General features: G+C 35.4%; 1 protein-coding gene across 4 annotated transcripts in view; it reads right to left on the bottom strand.

The window, feature by feature from the left end:
* The window catches only part of TBC1D5 (TBC1 domain family member 5), a 485,401-nt gene that overhangs the window by 375,462 nt on the left and 90,726 nt on the right, over window positions 1–19,213 (bottom strand). The window contains exon 3 of one of the 4 annotated variants that reach the window (XM_053668963.1): window positions 13,776–13,889. The exons of the other annotated variants lie outside the window; for them this stretch is intronic. The gene's annotated coding sequence lies outside the window, so the exon portion shown is untranslated. The remainder of the gene's footprint in view (window positions 1–13,775; window positions 13,890–19,213) is intronic. 4 annotated transcript variants of the gene reach the window in all.

Genomic DNA, 19,213 nt, shown 5'->3' on the forward strand with positions numbered 1-19,213 from the left:
CCACACCAAAAAAAATTTAAAAACAGCTAAGAGGAGCATAACAACACTAAGCTGCCCAAGATATAATCACTAGCACATGATAAAGCTGAAATTGGAACCCAGAATCTGAACCTATAGCCTAAATGTTCTTACATCATGCCACATCCGTTTAAAGGCACAATGAGCATAATTTACCTCATGAATTCTCTTAACTTTATAAACCTTTAAACAGACAACCATACAAAACTACTGACACAATATAAGTACATTCCTCTGGCTTTCATGGTGAATGAAATTTTACCAAGTTGAGTTAATAAAACATGTCTTTATTCCAAATGACTCTTCATTGTGTAGTAGTATGCATTATTTTCTCCCAGTCATGCTCATTTTTCACTGAACAGTTGGAACCAAGTTAGATCCCACACTACTCTAAGGTCCAGGTAAAACAGAAACCAATGCATGTACAATGCAAAAAGAGAATTTTCTGTGATATTAAAACTCTATCTTTTAATATTCCTCCAAATGCCAATCAAGATAATGTGTCTTTCCCTGGCTGGTGTAGCTCAGTGGATTGAGCGCGGGACTACAAACCAAAGGATCATGGTTTGATTCCCAGTCAGGGCACATGCCTTGGACACAGGCCAATTCCCAGCAGGGGACTCACGAGAGGCAACCACACATTGACATTTCTCTCCCTCTCTCTTTCACTTCCCCTCTAAAGATAAATAAACAAAATCTTTAAAAAAAAAAGATAATGTGTCTTCTCTAAACCTTAGTTCTATTTAGAATCAAGCTCTGGATGCCAAATTCAAATTAGCTTAAGAATAAGAAACAGCCCTGGCTGAGTTGTTCATTTGGTTGTTTGGAGTGTCGCCCATGCACCAAAAAGCTGTGGGTTCAATCCCTGGTCAGAGCACATACCTTGGTTGTGGGTTTGATTTCTAGTTGAGGTGCAGACAGGAGACAACTGACCAGTGTTTTTTTTCCTCTCACATCTCTCCCTCCCCTCCTCTCTGTCTAAAATCAATAAAACATAACCTCAGGCAAGGATTTTTTTAAAAAGTAAGTATTCTTACTTACTAACTTTCTTATTAGAAACAGATTAGTCTCTATCCCTCTGTTTCGACAAACCAAAATACATTTGGTTTATTCTGAGAGTTGCTCTGAGCACCTGAGTTTCACTCCAATCTTAAAGACGAGCCTAAAGGCCTGTGACAAGTTAGAAAATTCCAGGAACTGTGGCTTCTGTAAACAAAAAGCAGATTCAACCTGACTCCAAAAAATGGAAAATTCCCTTAAGACTGGGATAGTCCTCGTCCATTTCCTGTGGCAGATATAATGCATGGGACTTCTCAAGGTAGATATCCTGCCTAGTACAATAAGAACACAGCATATTTGTAATAGAAGTATTCCCTTCTTTTAAGGATGCTCCTGTAACTAGAATGAAAATAAATAAGATTTTTGAAGTAATTATTTTAGATAAAACAGGCTGGAACTGTAAGCACTTTCCATAATTTTATTTTGCATTCTCAATGTTCAGTTCCTGACTTATTAAATTATTTAACATCTCATTAACTACTACTCCTATGTTATTCCATTTGTTTCAGAGTTCCTTTCTTTAAGCTATTGGCTTTTAGTAATATCACCTGCCTGTCACCCTTTTGTCCAATAAACACTGTAATTTATCTTGCTCGAACTGTACAAAAAGAAAAATTCAAACCATACTTGACTGCAGTGGAGAAAAATCTATGAAAACTAGTCACTGTCCAACATTATTCTGAAATTTTGAGGAAACTTTAGGTCTCTGAAAACAGATGTGGGCAAAACTAAAACCAGAGAGGGAATAGGTAAGTCAGCTCTACAAAGGATTCGAGTACTTCAGATCCATTAGTTCCTGCTTTATAGTTCATGACTTCTCCATCACTTACTTTACTACCAAACTATGATTCCTTTATTAATCTCACTGCCTATCATGTGCTTGTCAAAAAGAAATAATGGAAATCTAAACTGAATAATGTTGGTGACCATTAGCAGCATAGAAAAATGGCTGAATTGATTATTGGGTACTTAGCATTTTAGAAAGATAATTCCAATGGATGTATAGAGTACTAACAAACAAACTTAATGTAAACTAGTATAGTAGGCATGACAAATGAGAAATTGAGAGACTAAAGAACATGAGAAAAATGGTGATAGCTACACATATAAATGGAAGAAAATAAGTGTAATCAATCCCAAATTGTCTATTCTAGGAGTTAGGCACATTTTATACCAATAACAAAAGGCAGGAGGAGAGAGTGGTAAGAACAAAGGTTCAGAAAAAAAGTTATACTGTATCACTTCAAATATATACCTACCTCAGTATCCTGTACCCCTTTAAAGGGTGAAAAAAGGAAATGAATGATCTCAAATTTTAATTTTGCAAACTTCTACAACATTAAGTCATTTGAATTCACGGACTAAACTCTAGAAAACAGATCTCACCACTAATTCCACAAGTATTTGAAACTTCACTTTATTTCAGAAAGTCTCCTTATTTCTAAACAACACTATTGCAAGCCTGGAAATATCTCCAATTGAGTATTCTTTTTTCTTTATTTTTTAAATTTAACCTTTATTGTATTTTTTCTATTACCATTTAAGTCCCTTTATACCCCCTTCCTCCAGCAATCACTACCCTGTTGTCCATGTCCATGAGTCCTTTTTCCTTTTTGCTCAGTCCGTCCACCCCTTAACCTCCCTCCCCTACTAGTTGTCATCTGCTCTCCATCTATGAGTCTAACTGTTTGCTTCTTAGTTCAGTTTGTTCATTAGATTCCACCTGTGATTCCACCTATGATACTAACACTCGATTAACACCTAAAACAAAGTTTTTCCTTTTTACTGGCTGAGTAGTATTCCATTCTATAAATGTCCCATAGTTGTTTTATCCACTCATCTTTTGATGGACATTTGGGCTGCTTCTACATCTAGGCTATTGTAAATAACATTGCAATGAATATAGGGGTGCTTATGTTCTTTTGAATTAGTGTTTTGGGGTCCTTTGGATACATTCACAGAAGTGGGATGCTGGGTCAAAAGGCAGATCCATTTTTGATTTTTTGGAGGTATCTCCACACTGCTTTCCATAGTGGCTGTACCAGTTCGCATTCCCAGCAAGAGTGCAGAAGTGTTGCCCTTTTCCCACATCATCGCCAGCACTTGTTGTTTGTTGATTTACTGATGATGGCCATTCTGACACGTGTGAGATGGTATCTCATGGTGGTTTTAATTTGCAGTTGTCTGATGATTACTGACATTGAACATCTTTTCACATATCTATTGGCTCTTTAAATAGTTGCCAATGATTCATATACACTTTGAGCTATTTATACATATAAACAATCCAGCTGAATATCAAAGTTTGCACTAGGCTACTTGTTTAATAGATTTGACACTTATACTCCATTAACACCAAAAGAAAAAAATTTCAATATGAGCAGAGAAACTGGAGAAACATTTCTCCAAAGAGGACGTATACATGGAAACAAACACATGAAAAGATGCTCAACATCACTAGTCATCAGGAAAATGCAAATTAAAACCACAGTGAAGTATCACTTCACACTTGTCAGAATGGCTAGCATCAAAAAACCAACAAATAGCAAGTACCAGTGAGGATGTGCAGAAAAGGCAACCACTGGATGGCTGGATTGGAAATTGGTGCAGGCACTATGGAGAACAATATGAAGATTCCTAACCTCCCCCCCACCAAAAAAAAAACCCAGAGCTGCCAAATGACCCAGCCAATTCCACTCTGAGTTGCTAATTTATCTGAAAACAAAAACACTAATTAGAAAAGATATATACACCCCTGTGTTCATTGCAACATTATCTGCAATAGCTAAGATGTGGAAGCAACTCAGGTGTCCATCGATAGATGAACAGATGAGCCTACAAGGTATCAATGCTAAGTGAAATAAGTCACACAGAGAAAGACAAATACTGTGTGTTTCACATATATGTGGAATCTAGAAAAATAAATAAACAAAGCAAAACAGAAGCAGACCACTCACTGCTGAGGTCCAGTGAACACTAGGCCATCCACCAGAGCAATAGCTGTGGAAGGAAAGGTAAAGCTCTAAAGTCTAGGTTACCTAATCTAAAAGTGTTGCCGCTTTTTTAAACGATAGCCTAAATGCCCACTGAAATACTCCTTTAGTTCATTGAAGACATTCGGAAGTGTCCTAACTAAAGACCAACAGGTGAAATGTACTTTCAAACTTACAACTGTCCTTCTGAGCAATGCCTGGTGATAGGACACTCTCGGACCATGATACTTAGGTGGCAGGGAGGGTGGGTGGAGGATGTCTTAAAAGTAAGGCTTGTCTTTGTGCTTTTTAGGAAATGTCATTATATTCACTTCCCAGTAACAGCTCTATAGAAAAGTCTCATTATTATCATTTGCACGTGCACAGATGAAGAAATACAGGCAATGGTAATTAAACACATTTAATGAACATATTTAAGTTAATCACTGATATTTAAACTCTGGTCTGCGACACTTCAAAAGCCATACCCTTTACCCAACATCACAATGCCTTCAAGTATACTTATGAGTAATGTAAGTCAAAGTCATGTGGTAAATTGAAGTGATTTCTTTATCTCCATCTCACTGGAGTACCCTGGAAACCTACCCTTGACAGTGAAGCTTGTGTTCCCCATAACCATGAACCACTGGCTCGTAACATTGGAATCTGTGATTCATGGGGCTCAGACATCAATTTCTCTTCACTTACTTTCATTCTGAAAAAAGTTCTCTCTGAAATATACCTACCTATCCAAGCTCTGTATTTCAGTCAGGGTGACAGACATTAATTTAAGATTAAAATTTCTACCTAATTCCTAGACAGTTTTCTAAATATTATCCTTGATAGGCCACACACGAGAATCATACTTTTTTAATGGCATTTCTTCTCAAATATTCCTAAAGCCAGTGTGCAAGCTGTCCAGACAAAACAAAAATATGTCCTGAGCTTCATTTGTATACATGTGCAATGAATATAGAAAAATCCCAGAAGAAATCCCAAATAAAAATTACCATACTAAGAATAATTCAGAGCAAAACTAGAAAGTTCAGATCTGTGGCCTATCTCCACCTCAGCCCAAAGTCGATATAACCCATCGGAAAGAGTTCCAAAGAGTTTACTGAAGTACCTCCTGAGGGCAGTGCCAGGTTTGCCTTACGAAGAGCTTGTCACTCTTTCCAGAGGGCTACACTTGTTTTACCACCTGACCCAGTTCCTCAGTCAAAACACGTTTTAAATGGGGCACTAAGTTTCAGATTAAGTCACTTCTGACACAAAGGAATAATGTTGACCAAAAAACAAAGCTCATATGGTCTTGAGATTCAACCCAGAATATATCATGTATCAATTACTTTTAGGAAATAGATTGGAAAATACTTTTAATTGTCATGTATGAGAATTAAAAGAATAAATAAATTTTAAAAAACACTGTGGCATATTTTCTTTTGAATATGATTACTGTTTTGACTCTTTGTAGTCTATTACGAGGATTATTTAGGCAAGATTTGATGCCTAATAACTACTTCATACAATGTTATTCTATTAATTGCTAAGAGTCATGTTATTTTAAGTTCAATTTAGTCTAGGGCTTCCACATGCCCAAAACAACCGTCTTCAGATTGGCAAGGTTGTCTTCTGGAATAATCTTTCTTCTTAAGCAGAAAACCTCTCATGGAGCAAAAGCTCTCCACAGAGCAGCGGAGCCTTTAGGTTGGCCTTCCCAGCTTCACACTGTTAACAGTATCAGGGTGTCGTCGCATGAACGAGGGATTTACTAACTTCATATTTTAAACCCAATTATAAGTAATGCACTGAACTACATGTACTAGAGTTGTCTAGTTTACCTGGCACTTTTAGCAACTAGAATTCTGCTCAACTCTTCTGATTTTTAGAATTTAGAGTACCGTTTTAATCACTCCACAAATGCTAAATTATGTTCAGAAGAGTTTGGGCACAAAAAATAGGACCAAATGTCTTAAAAAGGAAAAGAATGTCTTTTAATAAACAAAATTTGATCATGTAGAAAAATTTGATCACATAGGAAACAAATTTCCTCATACATGGCAGGCTCATTGCAATGTGTGTGATTTAATGATCTGCGCTTCATTTTGGGGAGGTGTAACAGTAAATATTAACATGTATATATTAACATGCTCAATAGCAACAGACAAATCTTGTAAAGTTTCTATGAGCTAAGGAAAAAAAGGGACTTGGTTAACATGTGGTAATGCAATACATAAATATATTTATGCTACGTGCAATAATAAATGTTCCCATGATATGAGTAGACTTTTTCTCACAAAGATCATTCACCAAATTATTATTGACTACTATATTACACTCTGAAAAAAATGATGTCTTACGAGCCTGCTCTATAGTTCTAGGCATAGTTATCATGTTAGTCTCCCTCTTCTAAACTGTCATAAAATAGAAGAGCAATTTGTGCTGCAACCAGTGTGCTGCAAGAATTTTTAAAACGTGTGATACCTGTCTATTTAGAGGCACTGACCTCTTTTCCTTTATACTGGCAAATAAAAAATGACAACAGCCAACAATACGACAGCCATCCAGTATGAATGATCAAAATTATACCTATTTTTTGGTCAGACTGGCAAAACTTTATTTTTTGGTGGGCTGCAAAATTTAAGTAATTAGTTTATGTATGCCATGTAGTCAAAAAGGTTGAAAACTACTGAACTAGAACACAAGAAAAATAGGTTCTTTACTCCATCAATACCCTACGGTCCTCTTCTCTGTCCTTCTCCGAGTAGGGTCAAGGTGTGATTTTTATTAAGTACTTCTATTATGTTACTCAAAGCTTTATGGCTATGATATATGGAACATAAGAATATTACAATTAGCCCTGGCTGGTGTAGCTCAATGGATTGAGTGCGAGACTGCGAACCACACGATTGCGGTTTGGTTCCCAGTCAGGGCACATGCCTGGGTTGCAGGCCAGTTCCCAGCAGGGGACTCACAAGAGGCAACCATACATTGATATTTCTCTCCTTCTCTCCTTCCCTTCCCCTCTAAAGATAAATAAATAAAATCTTTAAAGAATATTATAATTAATGCTAAAGTTAAATAAAGGACTGATACATTATTTTAATACAGAAAATTATGAGTAATTATTAATTTATATGAATTATATAATGATTTTTAATAAACAACTAAAAATAAAATAATTAGCATAAGAAATGTTTAATATAATTAAATGTGACAGGCTACTCTTCAGAAGAGACATCAAATACAGCACTTTATAATAGTAAACTTGTATAAGGGTTCAGCTCCAATATTTTTAAAATCCTTCTGTGAAAATGAAAGCATATGCTTTACAAAACAGGTCATTTCTATACTAAACAATGACAGCCATAAAAAATAACCCCAAATAGCTGAATTATAATACTGGCCCTGAAGAAAGATCTTGATATACAACCATAGCTTCAGATAAAACAGCTATCTCTACTCTGGCTATGCTGTAGAACATAATAAAGAAGAGGGAAAATCTAAGAAGAAATAGCTTAATCAAATTCCCCTCCACCAGTTAACTCAATTTTACTGAATGATTAACCATGTAAAAGCTGCTATTGCTATTAAAATTAAATCAGGCATCTTCCAGATCATCTTTTTGGGAAGTAATATACAGGTAGTACATCTCAGACAAGAGAAGTGATCTGAAAAGCCAAGTCATTATTTATTAAAGTAATAATTTTAAACCTTCATTATTTGCAAGAAAGTTAAAAGATTATCATTAGATTGAGATACTTATAACCTGTTAATACAAACTACAATTTAAAATATTTTCTCAATAACATCTAGTGTGCACTATTTAAAAAATCCACATATGGTAGTGAATAAAAATGGAATATAAATTTAATCCAATTTAAAATTTTACATATTGAGCTATGGTGCCTTAGAGCCTCCCTCCAACATGACATATACTTGCATGTGAAACTCTATATAAATTTGATTCCATATTATCCATCTTTCTGTACTCATTTTAATTAACAATTTAATATACCTCTATCTAACTATAAATGCTTTTATATATCTGAAACCTGTAGTTATCAGAGACTATGAAGAAAAAGAAACCAAGGTTGAGCTTAAAGGAAAATTTTTAAAAAAACGAGTACATTTGCAAATTCATAGCTGACCCTCTCTTTGTCCCTGGTTTCAACACCGCTGACTGCTAAAGAGCTGCAATCAGTATCCCAGCCTATGGGACTGAGAAGAGAACTTACAGCATCTGGGAGAAAAATGACCACTCAATTCTCAGAGAAGAGACTAATCACCTTTTCATTTACGAAGTTTACTAGAAATTTTGTTATTAAAATACTATATATTATGCAACCCATTATATGTTAAGTACTATATATTATTCAACACGGTTAATGATTTTAAAAACTAAAAACAAACTTCAATGATTAAAAAAAGAAAACTACCTTAAAGTGAAAACATGAATGAAGTAGATCTTTATAAAAGTCTACACTAAATATAATACATAGTGATGAGACACCAGAAGCATTACCCTCTAAAAAAGGATAAGAAGCAAATGCCCACTCTAACTTTTACTCAAGATTGTACTAAAACTTCAAGAGAGCATAGTAAGATAAAAATAAATTAAAATAAAATAACAGAATAGAATAATTTTAAAAGAAACAAAGTCACACTTTCAGATATAATAATCAACCTAAGACATCCAAGAGGACCTATATGTACTTTATTACAATTAATAAGAACATTCTAAGATGGTTTGCTCCATCTATATGAAAATAAGGTTTCCAACTTTGATTTAGTATGTCTGCTTTCCCTGATCTATGCATGATCATCTCCTTTCTTTCTTGTGTCTTCTACAATTGGTCTTCATTAACAGTCACCAACCAGAACTACACATTTATTAAGTGCTAAGGTTTGATAACAATGGGATTATGTACCCTGCCCTCAGATCTGCTCCATTTTCATTACATTCTATTCTTATATCAAATTGCTTCTGTAATTAAAATATGCCCACCCCACCTTTTTTTTTTTTTTTTTTGGCTGGTTTGGGCCAGTATCTCTAGGTGTACTCTAAAATGTCTCCAGTAAACTCTATAGCTTCTTTTTGATATCAGAATAAGTGAGTCACAACTCATTATTCTTAGTAAAAGGTAGACCAGTTTACTTGAAGTATCACTTTGCAACTGCCAAAAATAAGAGCACTTTGCCAGGTCCCTGAACAGCTATGCTGCCTTCAGCAGTATTCCTGCACTTCTCATCATCTGCTTCACCAGCACTTGCTTCCTAGACCTAAGTACCGCGTGAAAACCTGGAATGCTTTACTGCATGATTCCTGAGGGCTCCCACTGACTCCAGTTAGGATGGCCTACTTACCCATGGTTTTCATTTCCTATTTCTGTTTTTTAAATTTATTTAATTATTGTTCAAGTACAGTTTTCTGTTTTTTACTCCCATCCCAGCGCCCCCCCCATGCTCCCCACCTCCCTCCCATTTCCACCCCCTTAGTTGTTGTCTATGTGTCCTTTATACTAGTTCCTGTAAATCCTTCCCATTTTTCTCCTGAAATTCCCTCCCCTCTCCCCTCTGGTCACTGTCCCCCTGTTCTCTATTTCAGTGTCTTTGCTTTTATTTTGCTTGCTTGTTTGTTTCATTGTTTAGCTTCCTGTTAAAGGTGAGATCATATGGTATTTGTCTTTCGACATTTGGCTTATTTCAGTCAGCATAATACTTTCCAGTTCCATCCATGGTGTTGCAAAGGGTAGGAGCTCCTTCTTTCTTTCTGATGCATAGAATTCCACTGTGTATATGTACCATAATTTTTTGATCCATTCATTTACTGATGGGCACCTTGCTTCTAGCTCTTGGCTATTGTAAATTGTGCTGCTATGAACATTGAGGTGCATAGGTTCTTTTGAATTGGTGTCATACAGAAGGTCCAGGGACACATGAAAAGATGCTCAATATCGCTAGCTATCAGAGAGATGCAAATTAAAACCACAATGAGATACCACTTTACACCAGTCAGAACTGCCATCATAAACAAAGCAACAAACAACAAGTGTTGGAGAGGCTGTGGAGAAGAGGGGACCCTAATCCATTGTTGGTGGGATTGCAGATTGGTACAACCACTGTGGAAAACAGTATGAAATTTTCTTAAAAAAACTAAAAATGGACCTGCCTTTTGATCCAGCAATTCCACTGCTGGGATTATATCCTAAGAACCCTATTTCTGTTTTTCTTTTTTTAATTTTCCTTTTTTAAAATTTTAATTGTTGTTCAGGTGCAGTTTTCTGCCATTTGCCCCCATTCCAGCCCACCCCCCAGCCCTCCTCACCTCCCTCCTGTCTCCTATTTCTAAATCAGTTTGTAATCCATGATGAATTTTTTAAATTATCACTTAGTTATTTCACATTTTACAAACTTTTTCGAAGTCTAGCAAAACACTAGTATTAAGTGACCAGTTAACTGTTTAATTTTTCAAAACTATTCCCAATTTCTTAGGAGACATTTTTCAGCAACACTATCTTTACAAAAATACCAATCCCTTTTTACCTAATTCCTTCCTGCCTTTTTAAATTCCTGGCATTGTTCTCTCCATGGTCCAAATGTAATGTCCTTTCCCAAGTCTTTATATTACCTGATTTCTTTGTAGCCCTAAGAACCTGGATCTTCTTCCTAAAATTCTTTCCCATGTCTAAAATTTTTTCCCAACAATAGACCCATCCATCAGTTCTGACCCTTTTTCTGATGCTGCCACCTTTTTAAGATGCAAAAGTTCTTCTAGATCTACCTGTGGCTGATTCCTTTGTCATTTTATTCCACCACCACCAGCACCCTTCCCTTCTCTTTTTCTTTGAGCTTAGCAGCCTCATTCAAATATCATGCCTCCAACGATCACCCCCTGGTCTTATGTCTCTAGTCCTGGCCTGGATCCCAAGAACTAGACCACACTGGCATGTACATAATACCCAAAGTAGACACTGCCAATTGGATGGATGTTGCCTCAAATGACTTCTCAACACCTGTTCTGGAGACTCCCTACACTATCAGATGAAGCTAGCATCGATTCACTATTCCTAAATACTCATCCTACTCATTCCCTAAATGTCTCCACCTGATAGTCCATAGCCACACCTTATAAGCAATATATCAAACGTGGAACTCAGTATCTTTCCCCCAAACTTCCTACTCCATTTGTATCTCTTTGTAAGGGAATCTTGCAATCTTCAATTCTCTTTTGTGCCTTGAGACCCACACTGTTGTTCTAAGATAATGAATAACAATGTGACACTGAGTTGAACTCTTTTTATCCTCCAATGTTATTCACTAATATAAGCACTTAATACCTCTTATCAAAGCTGATACAAGGGCTAGCTTCCTGACTAGTCTCCCTTTTACAGTACCTTCTTCTTCTTCTTCTTCTTCTTTTTTTTTTTTTTTGCAAACCTTACTAAGTACCGCAAAGGAATCTGATCATCTTTTACCTAAGCAACCAGTGACCACTCAAACTCCTTATTCTTGCAATCAGTATCCTTAGCAATGGAGCTGCAAGGTTACATCTACTCTTAGTTGTATGCCTCCACTTTATATATTCTACCAAACACAGCACTTCTCTTCTTTACTCATGTTTCTTCTGGATTACAGGGTCTCTCTTTCCTTCAAACTAGAGAAAACTGGAGGGAGTGGAGATACAGTCAACAGAACCTGACAATGCAGTGGATAAAGGTGATAAGGTAAAAAAGAAGAATCAACAACAGTGTCCAGATTTGTAGCATATAAAATGAGATATATGATGGAAATCAGTCACTTAAATAACAATGGAGGCACTTGAGAGGGAGGGTTGAACTTCTATTGTAAAGTGACTTAGACATCCCCAAATGGAAAATGGATACCAGATAGGCAGTTCAACATGTAGACCTTAATCTCAGAAGACAGGCGTAGACTAGAGATGTTGTTACTCTTAGAATAACTGTAATATAGATGATAATTTAAACCACAGGTTTGCTTAGAAAACCAATACAGAGTTAAAAAAAACAGAACAATTTTTTAAAGGTCTAAAACATGCTGTTAGAAGCCAAGTAGAGAAAGAAGAACTAGAAGACTGAAGAATAAACAGAAGATTGTGATTTTTTAGAAGTGGAGGGTAGTGCATTTAAAAGAAGGCAACATCTACAATACTGAAAGATACAGAGAAGTATGAAAATAAGATAAAGATGGGGAAAAAGTCCCTCAGATTTAATAGCACAGATATCCTAATGGTGGCCTTAGTTTGCACAACAGAGAAACTGAGTGGAGTTGTTTGAGAAGTCAGAGTGGGAGGTAAGGAAATTAAGGTGAAACGCTGACAGGTAAAGACAACACTTTCAAAAATTTGACTATGAAAGGGAAAAGAAGTCTTATAGAGAATTATACACAATAATACCACAATGTCTGTAAAGTACTTCAAGTAGTGTATCATCTCATGTACTTCCATCTTTTCTCCCACTGATACCAGTCAGTGTGGCATTTCTCATTCCTACTAAGGTCGAGAATAAGGCCACAATGCCCACTATGCCCACTACCACTTTTTTTCTGTACATATTTGTCAATGAAATGAGGCTAGAAAAAACCTTTAGAAATGTAAAAAATAAGAACTGGAAAAAGTAAAATTATTACAGGAAAAATAACTGTAGGCAGAAGAACTGGAAAAGAATAAATAAAACTATCTGCAGGTGCCCTGATAGAATACCTGGAAAATCCTAGAAAATAAATGCTAAAGCTCAAAAAACAAAAGAATAGATAGCAAGATATAAATGAACGTGCGAAAATCAGTCGCACTTATGTACACAAATAAACACAGATGGAATACATATATACGGGATGAGGAAGTTCCATTTAAAACAGTAATAAAAATTAAATACTTAGGAATAAATAGAAATTTTCAAAACCTACATAGAGCACAGAGATAAATATACACTCTTAAAAGACACAAAAGTAGGTCTGAGTGGCTAAATATCAGAACAAAACAAAGCCTTCTCCTTGGTTAAGACTAATATAGCAAGTTATCATAATTTTACAAATTTAATTTGAGCTCAATAAAAATATTAATAAGCTTTTTTATGGAGTTAGACAATTTGGTACTGAAAAAGGGAGTTCGGAAAAAGCTGAAAAAAATACACATGGGGAAAAACACCACTGAAACATACTACAGCCATTAAAACACACAAATGGATCAGAAATTTAAATGTAAATAATGAAACTATGTAAGTACTGAAAAAAATCATTGAAGTCTTCCTATAACTTGGGAACTTATAATAGAAAACACTTTCTATCTAGAATTCAAATCCAAATACAAAACCTTTACATGACAAAAAAGCAACACTAGCAAAATCAAAAGGCAGATGGCAAACTGGGAGAAAACATTTGGAGTGTCTATCAAGGATAAGTGGCCACCATTGCTACAAAACTTTCAAAACTGAGGGGGGGAAGATCAAATATCCTACGGAAAGTGGCTCTTAAACATATAAAAAGACTTTAAACTCTACTTATAGTAGAATGAATGCAAATTAAGTATATAAAAGACACATGGACAAAGCCAAAGAAGGGTAGGATCAAGGGTGGGAAGGGGAGATGGCTGGGGTGGAAGGGATTGGGGGGAGGAATGGAAACAACTGTACTTAAACAACAATTGAAAATACATGAAAAATATTAATAAAATAAAAAATAAATGTACACTGAGATAACATTTCTCACCTATCAAAAAAATGGAGAAGTTTCACAGTATATTGCTGGCAAGGCCGTGGTGAAACAGGAACTCCCGTGGAAATGCAAAATTATACAGCCCCAGGCGGGGAAACTGAGCAATACCTGTAAAACAACATGAGCATTTACCCTCCTAACCAGCAACCCCACTTCTAGGAATTTACCCTTCAGATAAACCTGTAACAATATGAATATACGGATGCACGCGGTTGTATGTCACAGCCTTATTTGCAACTGCAAAATACTGCAAACTATTTAAATGCATAAGACATCAGTTGAATAACCTATAGAACAGACACATGATATAGCAGTATCTACAGAAATAAAGATTTCTATAAACTGACATAAAGTAATTTCTAAGAGATACTGATAAATGAAAAATAGGTAAATTACAAAAGAACATACACAGCAGGCTACCTTTCCTAAGACAGGGGAAATAAGAAAAAAGTAAGAAAATTTATCTGATTATCTTTATAAGAGGATGAAGTGTAAAACAATAAAGTTGGTTACCTATAAAGAATGGGGTGGAATAGGGGAGATGGATATATACTTTTCCTATATATACCTTTTCATACAATTTTACTTTTCGGGAATGTAAATGATCATTTTCTACATATTCAAAAAATTAAATCAGCAAAGATATGAAAAAAGAGGAACACACAGAAGCTGAAAGAAAACTAAATGGAGTGAATTCAACTGTATTTTAAATTAATGCCACATCCACACTTAAAAGATAAAAAAGAAAGAAGCAATCCAAGTAATTATGAGTACCACACTTGACTATATATATACTCAGAATCCAGTGGGGTAAGGAGAGAGAACTTGGAACAAATCTTTAAGTCTTTTTGGAAGACTTGTTTGTTGTAGTGGTAACATGAACCAATTCTGAAACTATTTTAGATGTATTACTGAGTTGAACAAATACTGTGTTGATGCTGTTTGAAAGCCAATGTTCTCACTGTGAAAGAAGGGACATATAAATATGGAAAGCTGAAAGACGAGAACCCTGTGGAGTTGGATTAGAATAGAGATACTGGTTTGAAATAACGATTACTAAAATGTGTATGTTTATCAGTATGTATGTATGCATATATTTATGTATCGATGTACAGGTGTGTGTGTATTTACAAATAAATATGCCTATATTCCCTGACTCTGTCCTCTAAAAGGACCTAAAAGCAAAGATCTCATAGTGAGGAACAGAATCCAGCAGCAATGAGCACAATAGTGCCCAGATCTTGATCTCTAATACCATTCCAGACTACAAACAGTCAAGAGCTCTTCAAAGAAATAGTTGCCCAGAGCTGGGGCTCAGAAATCAAAAACAAGCCTGTGACAATTTGTTTCACCAGAAAGAAAGAAAATGAGAAAATGAGAAAATGTGATTGGGCAATGCCACGTACTACTACTAACCAAACCTGGACAATCTGGGCACCAAGAAAGTCCAGCAATGAATTATAAACCATTCAGAAGAACATATCTCCATAAGCGCATACTCACAATGAATGACTGGATGAATAAGTAAATCAATCAGTGAGTCAATGAGAATGGATTTTGCTTATGGTAGAATGCTGGCAACTGAGAGGAAGGCTGGAATGAAAAAATCAGCAGTTTGCAACCACTACGGAAAAACTGTACCAGGCAAGAATCACTAATTGATGCTAAATCTAGGTGGAAATTTTGATGAGGAGCAGGATATTTGTATGGTCTTCAAGTGTTCCCCCACAGACTGCTTACTGGTTGCAAGAGAAAAATTGTAACATGACAATGGAGAAATCTGACATCACACTGACCGAATGATCAAAATCAACATTGCCAACACGCCTCTACATGTGATGTACTGAAAAAGACACGACATCATTCATGTAGTATTCATGGTTAAAGTACATAACCTAAATCTAGTCATGAAGATACAGCAAACAATCCCAAAGGAGGAATTACAGATACAGAGAAAAGACAAATGGAGCACAGCATTATTCAAAAATGTCAATGTCATAAATTAAAGAAGGTTAAAAAGACATGACAATAAATGTAATACCTGATACTAGACTGGATTCCTACTGAAGGGGGAAAATTCTATAAAGAATATTATTGGTTCATCTGACAATTTTGGAATATCGAAGATAGATTAGATACAAGTATTACATCAAATGTTAAATTTACTGAAGCTCATCACTGTAATAAAGTTGAGAATAACCCTACTCTTAAGAAACAAGAGATAAATGCAATCTCTGTTCAAATGGTTCAGAAAAACAAGTGTGTGTGAGTGTGTGCATCTGTGCATACATGTTGAAGGGCAAAGGGGAAGTGTCCAAGTGATAAAACTAAAGGGATAAAATTTCTCCAGTTAACACTGGAGAAACTGAGGAAAGATTTCTTACTCTTAGGACACTTAAGTTTCAGATTATCCCTAGTTAGAAGTTTGGGGTTTGTTGTTGTTGTTTACTATTTTTCCTACCATATTATTCCCATGTTACAATTGAATACAGTGAAGCCTCATAATGAGAAATAATCAGGAGGTAAGCCCAGCCTGTCTTATTCCAGAATCTAAAATTTGTTTTAATTATCACAATATATTGCATATTTCACATATTAGATTTAGCCACACTTTTAGCTCTAGGATTGGCAAGGTTGTTTGGTCTTCCCTAGCTTGCCTTTTTTTAAAATTGAATTTATTGAGGTGACATTGGTTAATAAAAGTATATAGGTTTCAAGTGTACAATTCTGTAATACATCACCTGTATATTATACTGTATGTCCAGCACCCAACACCAAGTCCCCTAGCTTACCTTCTGAAATTGCCTTTCCTCTTTTTCCCCTAACTGCAGGCCCCTATCACTACGGCTGCATCCTATCTCTGGTTCACCAGCATATAGTACTCTGGCCAACTTTATTTTTTACAAATCCCCAGAGAAAAACCCTATGTTCTGGCTTCTAACTCTCATACATTGAGCAGGATGTATTATGCTCACCCCAATAAAGCAACTAGAGGAAAGAACTGTATCATTCTCAATATTGTATGTCCAAGGCTAAGAATAGAGCCAATTCTATATTAGGGATTTCGGTAAACATTTATTGAACTGAAATGTGCAACTTCTTCTGTTGCTCATGATTTTCCTCACTGTAGTAAACATGAGCAATGCCCAATTCCCTTCCCCTTCATTTACCTACCAAATCTGACTGAGATCTACCCAGCGTCTACTTTCTAGAAGATGCTTTTCTCAATCAGTTATCCCTGCCCTGAAAATGTCAGCCATGTTCAACCTCTTCAGCATACAAAGGCTGTGCCAGTACCTTTTCACATTTAAATTACAATGTTGAAAATACTGTTTATGTGGCATAACAACATGACAATTTCAAAAGTTGTCTTCACCTCTTATTTTGATTAAGAAAAATTTAAAAAAATGGAAAGAAGCTAGTTTGTGACTATGCTAAAGGAAAAGATAACGGTCTTTTAAAAAAGATGCTATGGTCAACTAAACTTGGAAAATGCTAAATTTAATTAAGCTACATCAAATTGTCAGATCATTCACTATAAATCAATGTACCCTGTGATCTCCTAGAGGAGAACAAAGTATACAGTGCTTTCCAAACTTATTTGATCATGGGATCTTTTTACTCAGAGTATCCCCTGGGAAAAATACACCATAGAATATATTTTGGAAATGCTGACTACATTATACGTAAGTGAAAACATCAGAATATTTGGACTGTGATAAGACATTTAAAAACAAAAAGAACCAACCTGCTTCACAATTAGCAGGGTCAAGTAAAGCTTCACACATAAAATACAAAGTAGCTACTGATTCTGATTGCAATTATAAACACCAAAATCCTGCAAGTTCCAGGTTAAATACCTGCCTACTTCAGGCTCCCACTAAAATTCTGATGTGATTTTTCCATCACCTCGTCTAACTCTTAAATGCAGACAACCAACTCCAGTATCTGCTTCCCAGAATCAAAATACACAGAGAGAGCAAATCAAAGATTTTGACTGAAAAGCATTATAGCAATGCTTCTCAAATTTTAATGTGCATAAAAATTAAGTGTGAATTGTGATAAAAAGATAGATTCTGATTTAGTAGTTACGGGGTTGGAACTGATATTCTGCATTTCTAGCAGGTAACACCATTTCAGGTAACACCACTGTTATTGAACCAAGGGCTACATATACTTTGAGTGAGGGTTTCAGGAACCTCAAGACAAAAAGTCAAGGCCCCTAACTTGTAAATATCCAATGGCTATTCTTTCAAACTGCTTTTCAAAGCTCCAATTCTCCCTCAGGAACACAATTAAGCGTTCATTCATTTATAAAAATAGAAATAGAAAAAGAAGATACTAAAATCGTTATTATCTGCTGACAATTATTTTTCTTTAGAAATAGAAGTTTTCTGTAGATAGCCATAAAAGTTCATGTACAAAATCACCTTTTAGTCTAAATCCTCATTCTATTTCTATTCCCAAATGCCCATACCAACAACGCAGAAACATTGGTTTCTATGGTGGTCAGGACTTGTCTCCAACTTTGCAGCCTTGACTTTCGAGTCTGCAAAAACAAATTATTATTGCCCTGCACTCACCCCCCAAAAAGACATATATACAGCCAACATCTTTCTTAATAACTAACTGAAAGCAGCAGCTCGTTTTAATAAAACCATCCAAAAACATAAAATTGATTAAACCGACTGCTGTGGTGAGCATATACAACAGCTGATAAAAATCATTCAGGAGTTTATTCTTACATATTTTTCTTTCAGGCTTTTAGAATTTTTCCCAATCTGTATTTTTAGCTTGATATTGAAGTCATGGAACTAAAGAAAAAAAATTTAATCTATGTAATAAAATTTTACACTACAAAGTAAGTCAATTCAAGAAAATAGTAAACTAGACCATATACAACTTAAACAATGCTCATACTAAAGCTAATTAAGCTTACGTGTTTTGAGTAACAAAATGAAGACTTTAAAGTGAATGACCTATCATGTTGTCAAAAATTATATGCCCTTCCTGGGCACAGCACTGTCATTTAGCAAAGTTTTACAAAATTACCAATGACTAATAGCCTCATTTCTTACCAAGAAAAAGTTAAGCAAAATTAGAAATTATTTCTCTTGAACCGGGTGTCTCTATATTAAGCATTTTTAATTTTATTTCACTGGAAAACAAAGACATTTATCTTTTCATTGCATGTTAGACGATGCTTTTATTTCACGTTTTATAATAAAGTAATTTTATGGAATTTTTGTCACAGGGAAGGACAAAGATAAGCCAACTGTTTAGACTCCTCTCCTTTATGTTGTGTCTTGATCACTAACAATGCTGCGTGAACAGCCACCAGAAGGCTGACATTTCATAAAATATGCAGTGATAAAAACTAATACTGTAGCATCTGGGAGCAATATATAAAATGAAGAAGTACACCTAATAAC

The sequence above is a fragment of the Artibeus jamaicensis genome, unplaced genomic scaffold (genome assembly GCF_021234435.1).
Source record: "Artibeus jamaicensis isolate MK-2021 breed Jamaican fruit bat unplaced genomic scaffold, CSHL_Jam_final contig_519, whole genome shotgun sequence".
NCBI lineage: Eukaryota > Metazoa > Chordata > Mammalia > Chiroptera > Phyllostomidae > Artibeus > Artibeus jamaicensis.